The sequence below is a fragment of the Pseudophryne corroboree genome, unplaced genomic scaffold, assembly GCF_028390025.1.
Source record: "Pseudophryne corroboree isolate aPseCor3 unplaced genomic scaffold, aPseCor3.hap2 scaffold_320, whole genome shotgun sequence".
NCBI classification, from domain to species: Eukaryota; Metazoa; Chordata; class Amphibia; order Anura; family Myobatrachidae; genus Pseudophryne; species Pseudophryne corroboree.
Window position 1 is genome coordinate 289,621 of NW_026969881.1, and position 15,616 is coordinate 305,236.

The 15,616-nt window shown below is 48.1% G+C and overlaps 14 non-coding genes across 14 annotated transcripts; 10 read left to right on the forward strand and 4 right to left on the reverse strand.

The window, feature by feature from the left end:
* Window positions 1-2,162: 2,162 nt before the first annotated feature.
* LOC135018076 (U5 spliceosomal RNA) lies at window positions 2,163-2,275 on the reverse strand. The gene has a single exon (XR_010215835.1). It is a non-coding gene; the product is annotated as a U5 spliceosomal RNA (small nuclear RNA).
* Window positions 2,276-2,561: 286 nt separating this feature from the next.
* On the reverse strand, window positions 2,562-2,678 carry LOC135018081 (U5 spliceosomal RNA). Its single transcript, XR_010215839.1, has one exon. It is a non-coding gene; the product is annotated as a U5 spliceosomal RNA (small nuclear RNA).
* A 270-nt stretch (window positions 2,679-2,948) lies between these two features.
* On the reverse strand, window positions 2,949-3,064 carry LOC135018028 (U5 spliceosomal RNA). The gene has a single exon (XR_010215786.1). It is a non-coding gene; the product is annotated as a U5 spliceosomal RNA (small nuclear RNA).
* Window positions 3,065-3,208: 144 nt separating this feature from the next.
* LOC135017697 (U1 spliceosomal RNA) lies at window positions 3,209-3,372 on the forward strand. Its single transcript, XR_010215491.1, has one exon. It is a non-coding gene; the product is annotated as a U1 spliceosomal RNA (small nuclear RNA).
* Window positions 3,373-3,524: 152 nt separating this feature from the next.
* Window positions 3,525-3,687, forward strand: LOC135017943 (U1 spliceosomal RNA). Its single transcript, XR_010215717.1, has one exon. It is a non-coding gene; the product is annotated as a U1 spliceosomal RNA (small nuclear RNA).
* A 674-nt stretch (window positions 3,688-4,361) lies between these two features.
* Window positions 4,362-4,525, forward strand: LOC135017775 (U1 spliceosomal RNA). The gene has a single exon (XR_010215564.1). It is a non-coding gene; the product is annotated as a U1 spliceosomal RNA (small nuclear RNA).
* Window positions 4,526-4,677: 152 nt separating this feature from the next.
* LOC135017807 (U1 spliceosomal RNA) lies at window positions 4,678-4,840 on the forward strand. Its single transcript, XR_010215596.1, has one exon. It is a non-coding gene; the product is annotated as a U1 spliceosomal RNA (small nuclear RNA).
* A 671-nt stretch (window positions 4,841-5,511) lies between these two features.
* LOC135017706 (U1 spliceosomal RNA) lies at window positions 5,512-5,675 on the forward strand. Its single transcript, XR_010215499.1, has one exon. It is a non-coding gene; the product is annotated as a U1 spliceosomal RNA (small nuclear RNA).
* A 152-nt stretch (window positions 5,676-5,827) lies between these two features.
* On the forward strand, window positions 5,828-5,990 carry LOC135017983 (U1 spliceosomal RNA). The gene has a single exon (XR_010215747.1). It is a non-coding gene; the product is annotated as a U1 spliceosomal RNA (small nuclear RNA).
* Window positions 5,991-6,664: 674 nt separating this feature from the next.
* LOC135017787 (U1 spliceosomal RNA) lies at window positions 6,665-6,828 on the forward strand. The gene has a single exon (XR_010215577.1). It is a non-coding gene; the product is annotated as a U1 spliceosomal RNA (small nuclear RNA).
* A 972-nt stretch (window positions 6,829-7,800) lies between these two features.
* On the forward strand, window positions 7,801-7,964 carry LOC135017727 (U1 spliceosomal RNA). Its single transcript, XR_010215519.1, has one exon. It is a non-coding gene; the product is annotated as a U1 spliceosomal RNA (small nuclear RNA).
* Window positions 7,965-8,116: 152 nt separating this feature from the next.
* Window positions 8,117-8,279, forward strand: LOC135017808 (U1 spliceosomal RNA). Its single transcript, XR_010215597.1, has one exon. It is a non-coding gene; the product is annotated as a U1 spliceosomal RNA (small nuclear RNA).
* A 670-nt stretch (window positions 8,280-8,949) lies between these two features.
* On the forward strand, window positions 8,950-9,112 carry LOC135018048 (U1 spliceosomal RNA). Its single transcript, XR_010215806.1, has one exon. It is a non-coding gene; the product is annotated as a U1 spliceosomal RNA (small nuclear RNA).
* A 6,370-nt stretch (window positions 9,113-15,482) lies between these two features.
* On the reverse strand, window positions 15,483-15,595 carry LOC135018078 (U5 spliceosomal RNA). The gene has a single exon (XR_010215836.1). It is a non-coding gene; the product is annotated as a U5 spliceosomal RNA (small nuclear RNA).
* Window positions 15,596-15,616: the final 21 nt, after the last annotated feature.

Consider the following 15,616-nt stretch of genomic DNA (forward strand, 5'->3'; position numbering starts at 1 on the left):
GGGTGGCTGCTCGGGCAGCCCCTCCCCCGTCAAGTTAAGGAGATTCAACTGAGGAAGCACAAGGGAACTCTCGTCTGGGGACAACAACTGCAGGGAGACCACATCTTTTCAGATGAACATGGGAGGGCGGAAGGCTGCCTAATACTGAAGCACCATCAAATATCAAACCATATGCAACATCTAGTACAAGCCTTCCTGGGGGAAGGTCTGCAGCAGACGGATTTGCATACAGTGATGTTATTCAAGCAGTGGGCCAAAGTTGGCTGGAACCCTCATCTGCATATGAAAAGAGAAAAGGGGCGTGCAGGGCATGGCGGCCTTTTGCAGTGCTTGGATGACCCCTAGTTCTCATTAAACACCCCCACCCTCCTTTGGTGTGGGGCTCATGTTGGCCATGCCCCATCCCCTGAAGCATTCAAGCTGATTTCTTGCAGCAGCTGGGCACTGTAACAGCTCCAGAGCTGTTCTGTAAGGCAAGTAAAAGGGTGTGGGCCCTGCAGCACCACCTGTAGTTTGCATTGTGCGTTGGAAGGCACAAAGTAAGCAGACGGGAGGAGAAGTCAGGATAGTGCGCAAGGGCATCCTTTTCTCTTAGTCCGTAGAGGATGCTGGGGTCACATTAAGAACCATGGGGTATAGACGGGATCCGCAAGAGACATGGGCACTTTAAGACTATCAAAGGGTGTGAACTGGCTCCTCCCTCTATGCCCCTCCTCCAGACTCCAGTTATAGGAACTGTGCCCATGGAGACGGACATTTCGAGGAAAGGATTTATTGTTAAACTAAGGTGAGCATCTTACCAGCTCACACCTTAAGCATGCCGCAGAACGTGGCATTCAACAGAACACAAGCCAACGGCATGAATAATTGCAGCAAAAAGCTGACCAGAACCATAACACAACATGTGTATAACCACAAGTAATAACTGCAGACACAGTATGGACTGGGACGGGTGCCCAGCATCCTCTACAGACTAAGAGAAAAGGATTTACCGGTAGGTATTAAAATCCTATTTTCTCATACGACCTAGAGGATGCTGGGGTCACATTAAGAACCATGGGGTTATACCAAAGCTCTTGAACGGGTGGGAGAGTGCGTACGACTCTGCAGCACCGAATTACCCAACTTGAAGTTATCATCGGCCAAGGTATCAAACTTGTAAAACTTAGCAAAAGTGTTTACTAAATAGCTGCTCGGCAAAGTTGCAATGCCGAGACTCCCCGACCAGCTGCCCAGGATGAACCCACCTTTCTAGTAGAATGGGTCTTCACCTAATTCAGTAACGGCAATCCTGCCATGGAATGAGCATGCTGAATCTTACCACAGATCCAGCGCATAATGGTCTACATGGAAGCAGGACACCCAATCCTGTTGGGAGCATACAGGACAAACAGAGCCTCTGTTTTCCTAATCTGAACCGTTCTGGTGACATAAATTTTCAAAGTTCTGACCACAGCCAGAGACTTTGACTCAACGAAGGTGTCAGTGGCCAAAGGCACCATGTGGAAAGATGAACCACCTTCGGCAGAAATTGTTGACGTGTCCTCAATTCTGCTCTATCTTCATGAAAGATCAAATAAAGGCTCTTGTGATACTGCATGGTTTGTACTGTTTTCCATGTGCTCCCAGATCTTTCAAGCAAGTAGCATGGTCAAGAAAGTTCTGTTTGAAAAGAAACAAACATTTACTGTCATTGTTATGCAAATAAACTTACATTAAAGCTAACCAGAAAGCACACTCGTTCTGTCTTTAAACTGATAAAAGAAACCCCAATAATATGGGCATACCTCCCAACTTTGTCGGCTCGCAAAGAGGGACACACGCGCGGCGAAGTCGCACGCGCTCCCAAAAAGGGCGTGGCCTAAGTAAAAAGGGGCATGGCTTCGCGGGAGGACCCGCGATCGCGAGTCACGCCCCCGTTTTCGGCACTGAGGGGGCATGCCCAGCGCTCTGTGAGCCGCTGGCATGCCACCTCTCCCTCTGACTTCAGTGAATAGACGCTGTGCGCACAGCGACTATTCACCGCTGCTCTGCTAAGCAGGGCAGCGACAGACAGAGCCTCCCAACTGTCCTCCCCACCGCGGGACACTGCGGCCCGCAGGTGGGACAGCGGGACAGTCCCCAAAAAACGGGACTGTCCCGCGAAAATCGGGACAGTTGGGAGGTATGATATGGGGCATGCAAAAATTGAGATAAAACTCAGTTTTGCTCCTCTCCACGGAAATCTTTAGTAAAAGGCGAAAGATTTGTTCGTTCTGAAGAGAAACCAGAGCATGACCAAGATTCCACCTGTCGCCTGAGTGCCATGCCAGCAGTCCTCATTCAGCTCAAAGTGAGCACCCAATTTGAAAGAAAGAAAGCAGATTTCTCACCAGGCTTCCCCTTGCTATAAACATGGTTTGTACTCTTTTCCATGTGCTCCCAGATCTTTCAAGCAATTAGTATGGTCAAGAAAGTTCTGCTTGAAAAGAAACAGACATTTATTGTCATTGTTATGCAAATAAACTTACATTAAAGCTAACAAGAAAGCACACTTGTTCTGTCTTTAAACTGATAAAAGAAACCCCAATAATATGGGGCATGCAAAAATTGAGATAAAACTCAGTTTTGCTCCTCTCCACGGATAATCTTTAATAAAAGGCGAAAGATTTGTTCATTCTGAAGAGAAACCAGAGCATGACCAAGATTCCACCTGTCGCCTGAGTGCTGTGCCAGCAGTCCTCATTCAGATCAAAGTGAGCGCCCAATTTGAAAGAAAGCAGATTTCTCACCTGGCTTCTCCTTGCTATAAGCATGGTTTGTACTGTATTCCATGTGCTCCCAGATCTTTAAAGCAAGTAGCATGGTCAAGAAAGTTCTGTTTGAACATAAATAAACATTTACTGTCATTTCTATGCAAATGAGCTTACATTAAAGCACACTCATTCTATCTTTAAACCGGTAAAAGAAACCCCAAAAAGATGGGGCATGCAAAAATTGAGATAAAACTCGGTTTTGCTCCTCTCCACGGAAATCTTTAGTAAGAGGCGAAAGATTTGTTCGTTCTGAAGAGAAACCAGAGCATGACCAAGATTTTTATCTGAAAATATGTGTTCTCCCTGCAGTTGTTGTCCCCAGATGAGAGTTCCCTTGTGCTGCCTCAGCTGAATCTCCTTTACTTGACAGAGATGTGCCTGAGCAGCGGCCCTCCCCAGCCTTATCCCAAATCATACTTATTTTGCATAGGCGATACCATGGTCATGAAGATTGTTCTCCCAGGGTGAGGTTCATTCATTGCATTCTGGGTATGCTGACCCCTGTGATTTCCCCAAATGTGGGAAACTCGACTGCATTATTTGTGGTAGTGGGGGACTGTGTTTGTGCTTTCCTCTAGTCAGCTCTGGTAAAAGTCAGATTTATTTGTCTCAGATCTTCCTCTAGCCTTGTTCTTCTTTCGAGAGTTCCCTTGTGCTGCCTCAGTTGGATCTCTTTCACTTGACAGGGGGGTGCCCGAGTAGCGACCCTCCCCAGCTCTAGCCCAACTCCTACTTACCTGCCAGGTGAGATACTATGATCATGAAGGTGCTTCTCCCAGGGCAAGGCTCACCCATTGCACTCTGGGTGTGGTGCCCCTGCGATTTCCCCAAATGTGGGAAGATTGACTGCATAATTTGTGTTTCCCCTGGTCGGCTCTCGTATAATTCAGATCTCTTTGTCTCAGGTCTCTCTCCAGCCTAGTTTGCTGTCTGTTTCCACTTCTTTTTTCATGAGCCCCTCCCTTTTATACCCTTGTGCACTATCCTGACTTCTCCTCTTGTCTGCTTATTTTGTGCCTTCCAATGCACAATGCAAACTACAGGTAGTGCTGCAGGGCCCACTCCCTTTTACTTGCCGTACAGAGCAGCTCTGGAGCTGTTACAGTGCCCAGCTGCTGCAAGAAATCAGCTTGAATGCTTCAGGGGCTGGGGCATAGCCAACATGAGCCCCACACCGAAGGAGGGTGGAGGTGTTTAATGCGAACTAGGGGTCATCCAAGCGCCGCAAAAGGCCGCTATGCCCTGCACGCCCCTTTTCTCTTTTCATATGCAGACGAGGGTTGAAGCCAACTTTGACCCACTGCTTGGATGACATCACCGTATGCAAATCCATCTGCTGCAGGCCTTCCCCCAGGAATGCTTGCACTAGTTGTTGCATTTGGTTTGTTGTTTGGGGGTGCTTCATTATTAGGCAGCCTTCTGCCCTCCCATGTTCATCTGAAAATATGTGTTCTCCCTGCAGTTGTTGTCCCCAGATGAGAGTTCCCTTGTGCTGCCTCAGTTGAATCTCCTTTACTTGACAGAGATGTGCCTGAGCAGCGGCCCTCCCCAGCCCTATCCCAAATCATACTTATTTTGCATAGGAGATACCATGGTCATGAAGATTGTTCTCCCAGGGTGAGGTTCATTCATTGCATTCTGGGTATGCTGACCCCTGTGATTTCCCCAAATGTGGGAAACTCGACTGCATTATTTGTGGTAGTGGGGGACTGTGTTTGTGCTTTCCTCTGGTCAGCTCTGGTAAAAGTCAGATTTATTTGTCTCAGATCTTCCTCTAGCCTTGTTCTTCTTTCGAGAGTTCCCTTGTGCTGCCTCAGTTGAATCTCCTTCACTTGACAGGGGGGTACCCGAGCAGCGACCCTCCCCAGCTCTAGCCCAACTTCTACTTACCTGGCAGGTGAGATACTATGATCATGTAGGTGCTTCTCCCAGGGCAAGGCTCACCCATTGCACTCTGGGTGTGCTGCTCCTGCGATTTCCCCAAATGTGGGAAACTTGACTGCATAATTTGTGTTTCCCCTGGTCGGCTCTCGTATAATTCAGATCTCTTTGTCTCAGGTCTCTCTCCAGCCTAGTTTGCTGTCTGTTTCAACTTCTCTTTTCTTGAGCCGCTCCCTTCTATGCCCTTGCGCACTATCCTGACTTCTCCCGTCTGCTTACTTTGTGCCTTCCAATGCACAATGCAAACTACAGGTAGTGCTGCAGGGCCCACACCCTTTTACTTGCCGTTCAGAGCAGCTCTGGAGCTGTTACAGTGCCCAGCTGCTGCAAGAAATCAGCTTGAATGCTTCAGGGGCTGGGGCATAGCCAACATGAGCCCCACACCGAAGGAGGGTGGAGGTGTTTAATGCGAACTAGGGGTCATCCAAGCGCCGCAAAAGGCCGCCATGCCCTGCACGCCCCTTTTCTCTTTTCATATGCAGACGAGGGTTGAAGCCAACTTTGACCCACTGCTTGGATGACATCACTATATGCAAATCCATCTGCTGCAGGCCTTCCCCCAGGAATGCTTGTACTAGTTGTTGCATTTGGTTTGTTGTTTGGGGGTGCTTCAGTATTAGGCAGCCTTCTGCCCTCCCATGTTTATCTGAAAATATGTGTTCTCCCTGCAGTTGTTGTCCCCAGATGAGAGTTCCCTTGTGCTGCCTCAGTTGAATCTCCTTTACTTGACAGAGATGTGCCTGAGCAGCGGCCCTCCCCAACCCTATCCCAAATCATACTTATTTTGCATAGGCGATACCATGGTCATGAAGATTGTTCTCCCAGGGTGAGGTTCATTCATTGCATTCTGGGTATGCTGACCCCTGTGATTTCCCCAAATGTGGGAAACTCGACTGCATTATTTGTGGTAGTGGGGGACTGTGTTTGTGCTTTCCTCTGGACAGCTCTGGTAAAAGTCAGATTTCTTTGTCTCAGATCTTCCTCTAGCCTTGTTCTTCTTTCGAGAGTTCCCTTGTGCTGCCTCAGTTGGATCTCTTTAACTTGACAGGGGGGTGCCCGAGCAGCGACCCTCCCCAGCTCTAGCCCAACTCCTACTTACTTGCCAGGTGAGATACTATGATCATGAAGGATCTTCTCCCAGGGCAAGGCTCACCCATTGCACTCTGGGTGTGGTGCCCCTGCGATTTCCCCAAATGTGGGAAGCTTGACTGCATAATTTGTGTTTCCCCTGGTCGGCTCTCGTATAATTCAGATCTCTTTGTCTCAGGTCTCTCTCCAGCCTAGTTTGCTGTCTGTTTCCACTTCTTTTTTCATGAGCCCCTCCCTTTTATACCCTTGTGCACTATCCTGACTTCTCCTCCTGTCTGCTTACTTTGTGCCTTCCAATGCACAATGCAAACTACAGGTAGTGCTGTAGGGCCCACACCCTTTAACTTGCCGTACAGAGCAGCTCTGGAGCTGTTACAGTGCCCAGCTACTGCAAGAAATCAGCTTGAATGCTTCAGGGGCTGGGGCACAGCCAACATGAGCCCCACACCGAAGGAGGGTGGAGGTGTTTAATGTGAACTAGGGGTCATCCAAGCACCGCAAAAGGCCGCCATGCCCTGCACGCCCCTTTTCTCTTTTCATATGCAGACGAGGGTTGAAGCCAACTTTGACCCACTGCTTGGATGACATCACCGTATGCAAATCCATCTGCTGCAGGCCTTCCCCCAGGAATGCTTGCACTAGTTGTTGCATTTGGTTTGTTGTTTGGGGGTGCTTCAGTATTAGGCAGCCTTCTGCCCTCCCATGTTCATCTGAAAATATGTGTTCTCCCTGCAGTTGTTGTCCCCAGATGAGAGTTCCCTTGTGCTGCCTCAGTTGAATCTCCTTTACTTGACAGAGATGTGCCTGAGCAGCGGCCCTCCCCAGCCCTATCCCAAATCATACTTATTTTGCATAGGAGATACCATGGTCATGAAGATTGTTCTCCCAGGGTGAGGTTCATTCATTGCATTCTGGGTATGCTGACCCCTGTGATTTCCCCAAATGTGGGAAACTCGACTGCATTATTTGTGGTAGTGGGGGACTGTGTTTGTGCTTTCCTCTGGTCAGCTCTGGTAAAAGTCAGATTTATTTGTCTCAGATCTTCCTCTAGCCTTGTTCTTCTTTCGAGAGTTTCCTTGTGCTGCCTCAGTTGGATCTCTTTCACTTGACAGGGGGGTGCCCGAGCAGCGACCCTCCCCAGCTCTAGCCCAACTCCTACTTACCTGCCAGGTGAGATACTATGATCATGAAGGTGCTTCTCCCAGGGCAAGGCTCACCCATTGCACTCTGATTTCCCCAAATGTGGGAAGCTTGACTGCATAATTTGTGTTTCCCCTGGTCGGCTCTCGTATAATTCAGATCTCTTTGTCTCAGGTCTCTCTCCAGCCTAGTTTGCTGTCTGTTTCCACTTCTTTTTTCATGAGCCCCTCCCTTTTATACCCTTGTGCACTATCCTGACTTCTCCTCCTGTCTGCTTACTTTGTGCCTTCCAATGCACAATGCAAACTACAGGTAGTGCTGCAGGGCCCACACCCTTTTACTTGCCGTACAGAGCAGCTCTGGAGCTGTTACAGTGCCCAGCTGCTGCAAGAAATCAGCTTGAATGCTTCAGGGGCTGGGGCATAGCCAACATGAGCCCCACACCGAAGGAGGGTGGAGGTGTTTAATGCGAACTAGGGGTCATCCAAGCGCCGCAAAAGGCCGCCATGCCCTGCACGCCCCTTTTCTCTTTTCATATGCAGACGAGGGTTGAAGCCAACTTTGACCCACTGCTTGGATGACATCACCGTATGCAAATCCATCTGCTGCAGGCCTTCCCCCAGGAATGCTTGCACTAGTTGATGCATTTGGTTTGTTGTTTGGGGGTGCTTCAGTATTAGGCAGCCTTCTGCCCTCCCATGTTCATCTGAAAATATGTGTTCTCCCTGCAGTTGTTGTCCCCAGATGAGAGTTCCCTTGTGCTGCCTCAGTTGAATCTCCTTTACTTGACAGAGATGTGCCTGAGCAGCGGCCCTCCCCAGCCCTATCCCAAATCATACTTATTTTGCATAGGAGATACCATGGTCATGAAGATTGTTCTCCCACGGTGAGGTTCATTCATTGCATTCTGGGTATGCTGACCCCTGTGATTTCCCCAAATGTGGGAAACTCGACTGCTTTATTTGTGGTAGTGGGGGACTGTGTTTGTGCTTTCCTCTGGTCAGCTCTGGTAAAAGTCAGATTTCTTTGTCTCAGATCTTCCTTTAGCCTTGTTCTTCTTTCGAGAGTTCCCTTGTGCTGCCTCAGTTGGATCTCCTTCACTTGACAGGGGGGTACCCGAGCAGCGACCCTCCCCAGCTCTAGCCCAACTTCTACTTACCTGGCAGGTGAGATACTATGATCATGTAGGTGCTTCTCCCAGGGCAAGGCTCACCCATTGCACTCTGGGTGTGCTGCTCCTGCGATTTCCCCAAATGTGGGAAACTTGACTGCATAATTTGTGTTTCCCCTGGTCGGCTCTCGTATAATTCAGATCTCTTTGTCTCAGGTCTCTCTCCAGCCTAGTTTGCTGTCTGTTTCAACTTCTCTTTTCTTGAGCCGCTCCCTTCTATGCCCTTGCGCACTATCCTGACTTCTCCCGTCTGCTTACTTTGTGCCTTCCAATGCACAATGCAAACTACAGGTAGTGCTGCAGGGCCCACACCCTTTTACTTGCCGTTCAGAGCTGCTCTGGAGCTGTTACAGTGCCCAGCTGCTGCAATAAATCAGCTTGAATGCTTCAGGGGATGGGGCATGGCCAACATGAGCCCAACACCAAAGGAGGGTGGGGTGTTTAATGCGAACTAGGGGTCATCCAAGCACCGCAAAAGGCCGCCATGCCCTGCACGCCCCTTTTCTCTTTTCATATGCAGATGAGGGTTGAAGCCAACTTTGACCCACTGCTTGGATGACATCACCGTATGCAAATCCGTCTTCTGCAGAACTTCCCCCAGGAATGCTTGCACTAGTTGTTGCATTTGGTTTGTTGTTTGGGGGTGCTTCAGTATTAGGCAGCCTTCTGCCCTCCCATGTTCATCTGAAAATATGTGTTCTCCCTGCAGTTGTTGTCCCCAGATGAGAGTTCCCTTGTGCTGCCTCAGTTGAATCTCCTTTACTTGACAGAGATGTGCCTGAGCAGCGGCCCTCCCCAGCCCTATCCCAAATCATACTTATTTTGCATAGGAGATACCATGGTCATGAAGATTGTTCTCCCAGGGTGAGGTTCATTCATTGCATTCTGGGTATGCTGACCCCTGTGATTTCCCCAATGTGGGAAACTCGACTGCATTATTTGTGGTAGTGGGGGACTGTGTTTGTGCTTTCCTCTGGTCAGCTCTGGTAAAAGTCAGATTTCTTTGTCTCAGATCTTCCTCTAGCCTTGTTCTTCTTTCGAGAGTTCCCTTGTGCTGCCTCAGTTGGATCTCCTTCACTTGACAGGGGGTGCCCGAGCAGCAATCCTCCACAGCTCTAGCCCAACTCCTACTTACCTGCCAGGTGAGATACTATGATCTTCACTGTTAGGGCAATCAGGATGTGGAATTCCCTGCCAGGGAAGGTGGTAATGGCGGACTCTGTAATTGGATTTAAAAAAGGAATGGATACATTTCTGAATGAAAAAGCTATCTAAGGTTATAATACTTAAAATATCAACATGGTTAATCCGGGGGTAACATGAGTTATAGTAGCTAACTAGTCATAAAACATTATTCAGCAAGTATGTAGAATCATCACAACTTAAAACAGGTTGAACACGATGGGCAATTTGCCTCTATTCAACCTCAAAAACTATGTTACTATATGTTACTATATTACTATGTTACTGTAGTATACAGAAAACCAAAATGCAATGAACAGTGATAGTGAGCACTGATGAGGATACTAGAACTGACACTGAGCAGCAAGATGCAGCACTGGACTATTAGTAATGTACTGTAGTATGCTGAGCACCACAATGCAGCACAAGACAATGAGCAGTGATACTGAGCACTGATGAGGATACTACTGAGAACTGACACTGAGCAGGAGAGACACACTACTAGTATTACTGAGCAGCAATAAGTAACCACTGATACTGAGCACTGATATTGAGATTTCCACTGAGAGAACATAGCCACGTCCATTCCGCTCTCTCTTCAATGCACGAGTAAAAATGGCGGCAACGCGCAGCTCTTTATATGGAATCCGAATCTCGCGAGAATCCGACAGCGGGATGATGACATTTTCCCTTGTTCAGGTTTTGCGAGTCAGGCGGGAACAACCGAGCCTGCCTCGGACCAGTGTAAACAACGTGGAGTTCGTGGGGAATTCGGTTCTCGGAGAACCGAACCCGCTCCTCTCTACCTTATACCAATCAATTTTTTTATTTTCAATCTAAGCCCCTGCAGTTTTCTGTAAGCATCTGCTTCGCTATGATGATCAACAAGTCACAAGGGCAAACACTCAGGGCTTGAGGCGTAGATCTTAGGACCAGCTGCTACAAGCATGGCAGAGGTGTCACTATCACTGGTGACACCCAGAGAGGTGGCGAGGGAGATTGTAATGCAGTGCGCGCAGATAAGCAGCGCAATGGTAAAAAGGAGGCATGGTTTCATAGGTAGGGGCGTGGCCTGGTGGCCTGAATCTACATTTTGTTGCTCCGGGTGTCCCGGGGGTTGGGGGCTGCACCCGGGGACTAGTGTGTGAGCGGTGCTGGCTCCTGCACAGTGAAAGGGCATGGCCACCCAGCATGACGCCTCCCTTCTTGACCATGCTGTAATTGCAGTCGCACTGCAGTTCAGCGTGATCATAAAAAATGGTGTAGCCTCCTGCTGGTGCAGACTGTATGTGCGCGCAGGAAGCCGCCACCATTTTTGTGATCACAGCGGCTGAATGTGATGTCATACAGCCGCTGTGACCACGCCCCCTGTGTCTACTCCGTTGCAGACCCCATTTTGAAGCCTTGCCCCCGCACCGCTCCATCCCTGACTTGGAAATGGAGTGTTGCTGACCCACCTATCCCCCCCCGCCCCGATTGACAGGCAGAGGCGATCGCATTCTCTGCGGGGTGCCGCAGAAAATGCAGGCACATGCGTATGCTCTTAGCAATTTTTGCAGTTGGATCGCTTATTGTGATTGCAATCCAACCTGAATCAGGCCCTATTACCTATCACAATGCGCTGCGGGCAGTACAAAATTGGGTTAATATAGGAGAAAAACCCCCAGACCTGTGCTCCTTAACTGTACCTGGTGGCTAGTGGAGCGGCTGCCCAGTAATCAGTGTCCACGCCAGTGCGCACACGGTCCACCCCCTACGGCCACGCTCCCCTTCATCAGCGGCCTCGTGATCCGGAAGGGTGGTGTGTGTGTGACTGACCTTAGGATGAAACCGGACCCTCCGCTGCAGTGACCCAGCAACCAGGGCACGGGAGTATACAGCGCCGCTGGGAGTGATGAAGCTGCAGTAAAGATGTCTATTAGACCTAGCCTGCTGCAGCCCTTGTAGATTCTCATAAAACAAGTTCTTCTTTTCTTGTCAAAATTTATAGCTAAGAATAGGCTGCCTGAGGCAGGCCCCTGTTAAGTGGCCTGCTACTGAAGGCACCAACTACAAACTGAGCTCCCTGTTCATGGAAGCGGGGTTATAGAGGAGAATGCACTGAGCATCTTGGGAACAGTCAAAAGCTTTGAGCCGGTTGGTGCCTCAGATCAAGATCCTACTGTACACCCCAATGTGAATCCTTGTGGAGTCCAGTGTACCCCACAGAAGAAATTAATGTGTCACACCCATTGGCAGCAACCTTAGAATAGCTGCTGACGGGCACAATTGAGAAAGGAAGGGGGGGGGGGGACATTTGAATCCAGCACATAAATGCAATTCAAATATGTAATTTGTACCTTCCTATTTTAAAATATAATGGATGAACCTCACCCTGTGAGAACAATCTTCATGATCAAGAGATCACATATGCAAAATAAGTATGAGTTGGGATAGGGCTGGGGAGGGTGGCTGCTCGGGCAGCCCCTCCCCCGTCAAGTTAAGGAGATTCAACTGAGGAAGCACAAGGGAACTCTCGTCTGGGGACAACAACTGCAGGGAGACCACATCTTTTCAGATGAACATGGGAGGGCGGAAGGCTGCCTAATACTGAAGCACCATCAAATATCAAACCATATGCAACATCTAGTACAAGCCTTCCTGGGGGAAGGTCTGCAGCAGACGGATTTGCATACAGTGATGTTATTCAAGCAGTGGGCCAAAGTTGGCTGGAACCCTCATCTGCATATGAAAAGAGAAAAGGGGCGTGCAGGGCATGGCGGCCTTTTGCAGTGCTTGGATGACCCCTAGTTCTCATTAAACACCCCCACCCTCCTTTGGTGTGGGGCTCATGTTGGCCATGCCCCATCCCCTGAAGCATTCAAGCTGATTTCTTGCAGCAGCTGGGCACTGTAACAGCTCCAGAGCTGTTCTGTAAGGCAAGTAAAAGGGTGTGGGCCCTGCAGCACCACCTGTAGTTTGCATTGTGCGTTGGAAGGCACAAAGTAAGCAGACGGGAGGAGAAGTCAGGATAGTGCGCAAGGGCATCCTTTTCTCTTAGTCCGTAGAGGATGCTGGGGTCACATTAAGAACCATGGGGTATAGACGGGATCCGCAAGAGACATGGGCACTTTAAGACTATCAAAGGGTGTGAACTGGCTCCTCCCTCTATGCCCCTCCTCCAGACTCCAGTTATAGGAACTGTGCCCATGGAGACGGACATTTCGAGGAAAGGATTTATTGTTAAACTAAGGTGAGCATCTTACCAGCTCACACCTTAAGCATGCCGCAGAACGTGGCATTCAACAGAACACAAGCCAACGGCATGAATAATTGCAGCAAAAAGCTGACCAGAACCATAACACAACATGTGTATAACCACAAGTAATAACTGCAGACACAGTATGGACTGGGACGGGTGCCCAGCATCCTCTACAGACTAAGAGAAAAGGATTTACCGGTAGGTATTAAAATCCTATTTTCTCATACGACCTAGAGGATGCTGGGGTCACATTAAGAACCATGGGGTTATACCAAAGCTCTTGAACGGGTGGAAGAGTGCGTACGACTCTGCAGCACCGAATTACCCAACTTGAAGTTATCATCGGCCAAGGTATCAAACTTGTAAAACTTAGCAAAAGTGTTTACTAAATAGCTGCTCGGCAAAGTTGCAATGCCGAGACTCCCCGACCAGCTGCCCAGGATGAACCCACCTTTCTAGTAGAATGGGTCTTCACCTAATTCAGTAACGGCAATCCTGCCATGGAATGAGCATGCTGAATCTTACCACAGATCCAGCGCATAATGGTCTACATGGAAGCAGGACACCCAATCCTGTTGGGAGCATACAGGACAAACAGAGCCTCTGTTTTCCTAATCTGAACCGTTCTGGTGACATAAATTTTCAAAGTTCTGACCACAGCCAGAGACTTTGACTCAACGAAGGTGTCAGTGGCCAAAGGCACCATGTGGAAAGATGAACCACCTTCGGCAGAAATTGTTGACGTGTCCTCAATTCTGCTCTATCTTCATGAAAGATCAAATAAAGGCTCTTGTGATACTGCATGGTTTGTACTGTTTTCCATGTGCTCCCAGATCTTTCAAGCAAGTAGCATGGTCAAGAAAGTTCTGTTTGAAAAGAAACAAACATTTACTGTCATTGTGATTACAAAATAAAGCGCTGCATACCGGAAATTAATTAATGCTAATTTAATAACACATTAAAAGTGATCAATTACAACACATAAACATATTGCATTCACATAAACCCATTTATAATAAAATTATTAAAAATGATTTAATTAACCTATAAATGAATCTAGATCAAAACCTATCAATGATGCATCACTGGTATATTAGCTATCTAATAACTGCTTGACTTTCGCTGGGGGGCCCCCTGATCTCCGTTAATCGATCACAGTTATATCCTTTTAAGCCATTAATTGCCAAGATGTTAGTTTCCAGATGACCAATTAGTGAGTTAGTATAGCAAGTGTAGTTAGTAAAACCAGCAATGTCCATTCACTGATATTAGTATGACAGTTTAGTCCTCCAAGGTTAACATGGACATATAACCATAATATTAATCAGCTCTATTGCAAATCACATAAGCTGTCCTGGGCACTGGTTGCCGAGTGGGCTTTGATAGTCAGGGAATCTCACCGACCAGCTGATTGTCTGCTCCGGCAAAGTTTCTGCTGTCGACTCCTCCCTTCGACCGTGCCTCACCTCAGACCCGCTCGAATATACGTGTCCCAGAAATCAACGTGGCTCAGTCCGGTTGTTAACCTCCTCGTTCTCAACGCGTTTCTCCGCCTTTGAATTCAGCGGCTTCCTCAGGAGAATTCTCCTGAGGAAGCCGCTGAATTCAAAGGCGGAGAAACGCGTTGAGAACGAGGAGGTTAACAACCGGACTGAGCCACGTTGATTTCTGGGACACGTATATTCGAGCGGGTCTGAGGTGAGGCACGGTCGAAGGGAGGAGTCGACAGCAGAAACTTTGCCGGAGCAGACAATCAGCTGGTCGGTGAGATTCCCTGACTATCAAAGCCCACTCGGCAACCAGTGCCCAGGACAGCTTATGTGATTTGCAATAGAGCTGATTAATATTATGGTTATATGTCCATGTTAACCTTGGAGGACTAAACTGTCATACTAATATCAGTGAATGGACATTGCTGGTTTTACTAACTACACTTGCTATACTAACTCACTAATTGGTCATCTGGAAACTAACATCTTGGCAATTAATGGCTTAAAAGGATATAACTGTGATCGATTAACGGAGATCAGGGGGCCCCCCAGCGAAAGTCAAGCAGTTATTAGATAGCTAATATACCAGTGATGCATCATTGATAGGTTTTGATCTAGATTCATTTATAGGTTAATTAAATCATTTTTAATAATTTTATTATAAATGGGTTTATGTGAATGCAATATGTTTATGTGTTGTAATTGATCACTTTTAATGTGTTATTAAATTAGCATTAATTAATTTCCGGTATGCAGCGCTTTATTTTGTAATCAGGTTGTTTTTCTCAATTTTTGGGAGAATCAGTGATCTCCCATATAGAGCTGCAGCATATTGGGATATTTTTTCCTATTTGGAGGGATTCCTTAGCTCAGTCGGCGCCGAGGCTCTATATATATGTGTGGGTGTAGACTATATACACATACATATATATTATATTCTTTCTTTTTAATCAATTTACTGTCATTGTTATGCAAATAAACTTACATTAAAGCTAACCAGAAAGCACACTCGTTCTGTCTTTAAACTGATAAAAGAAACCCCAATAATATGGGCATACCTCCCAACTTTGTCGGCTCGCAAAGAGGGACACACGCGCGGCGAAGTCGCACGCGCTCCCAAAAAGGGCGTGGCCTAAGTAAAAAGGGGCATGGCTTCGCGGGAGGACCCGCGATCGCGAGTCACGCCCCCGTTTTCGGCACTGAGGGGGCATGCCCAGCGCTCTGTGAGCCGCTGGCATGCCACCTCTCCCTCTGACTTCAGTGAATAGACGCTGTGCGCACAGCGACTATTCACCGCTGCTCTGCTAAGCAGGGCAGCGACAGACAGAGCCTCCCAACTGTCCTCCCCACCGCGGGACACTGCGGCCCGCAGGTGGGACAGCGGGACAGTCCCCAAAAAACGGGACTGTCCCGCGAAAATCGGGACAGTTGGGAGGTATGATATGGGGCATGCAAAAATTGAGATAAAACTCAGTTTTGCTCCTCTCCACGGAAATCTTTAGTAAAAGGCGAAAGATTTGTTCGTTCTGAAGAGAAACCAGAGCATGACCAAGATTCCACCTGTCGC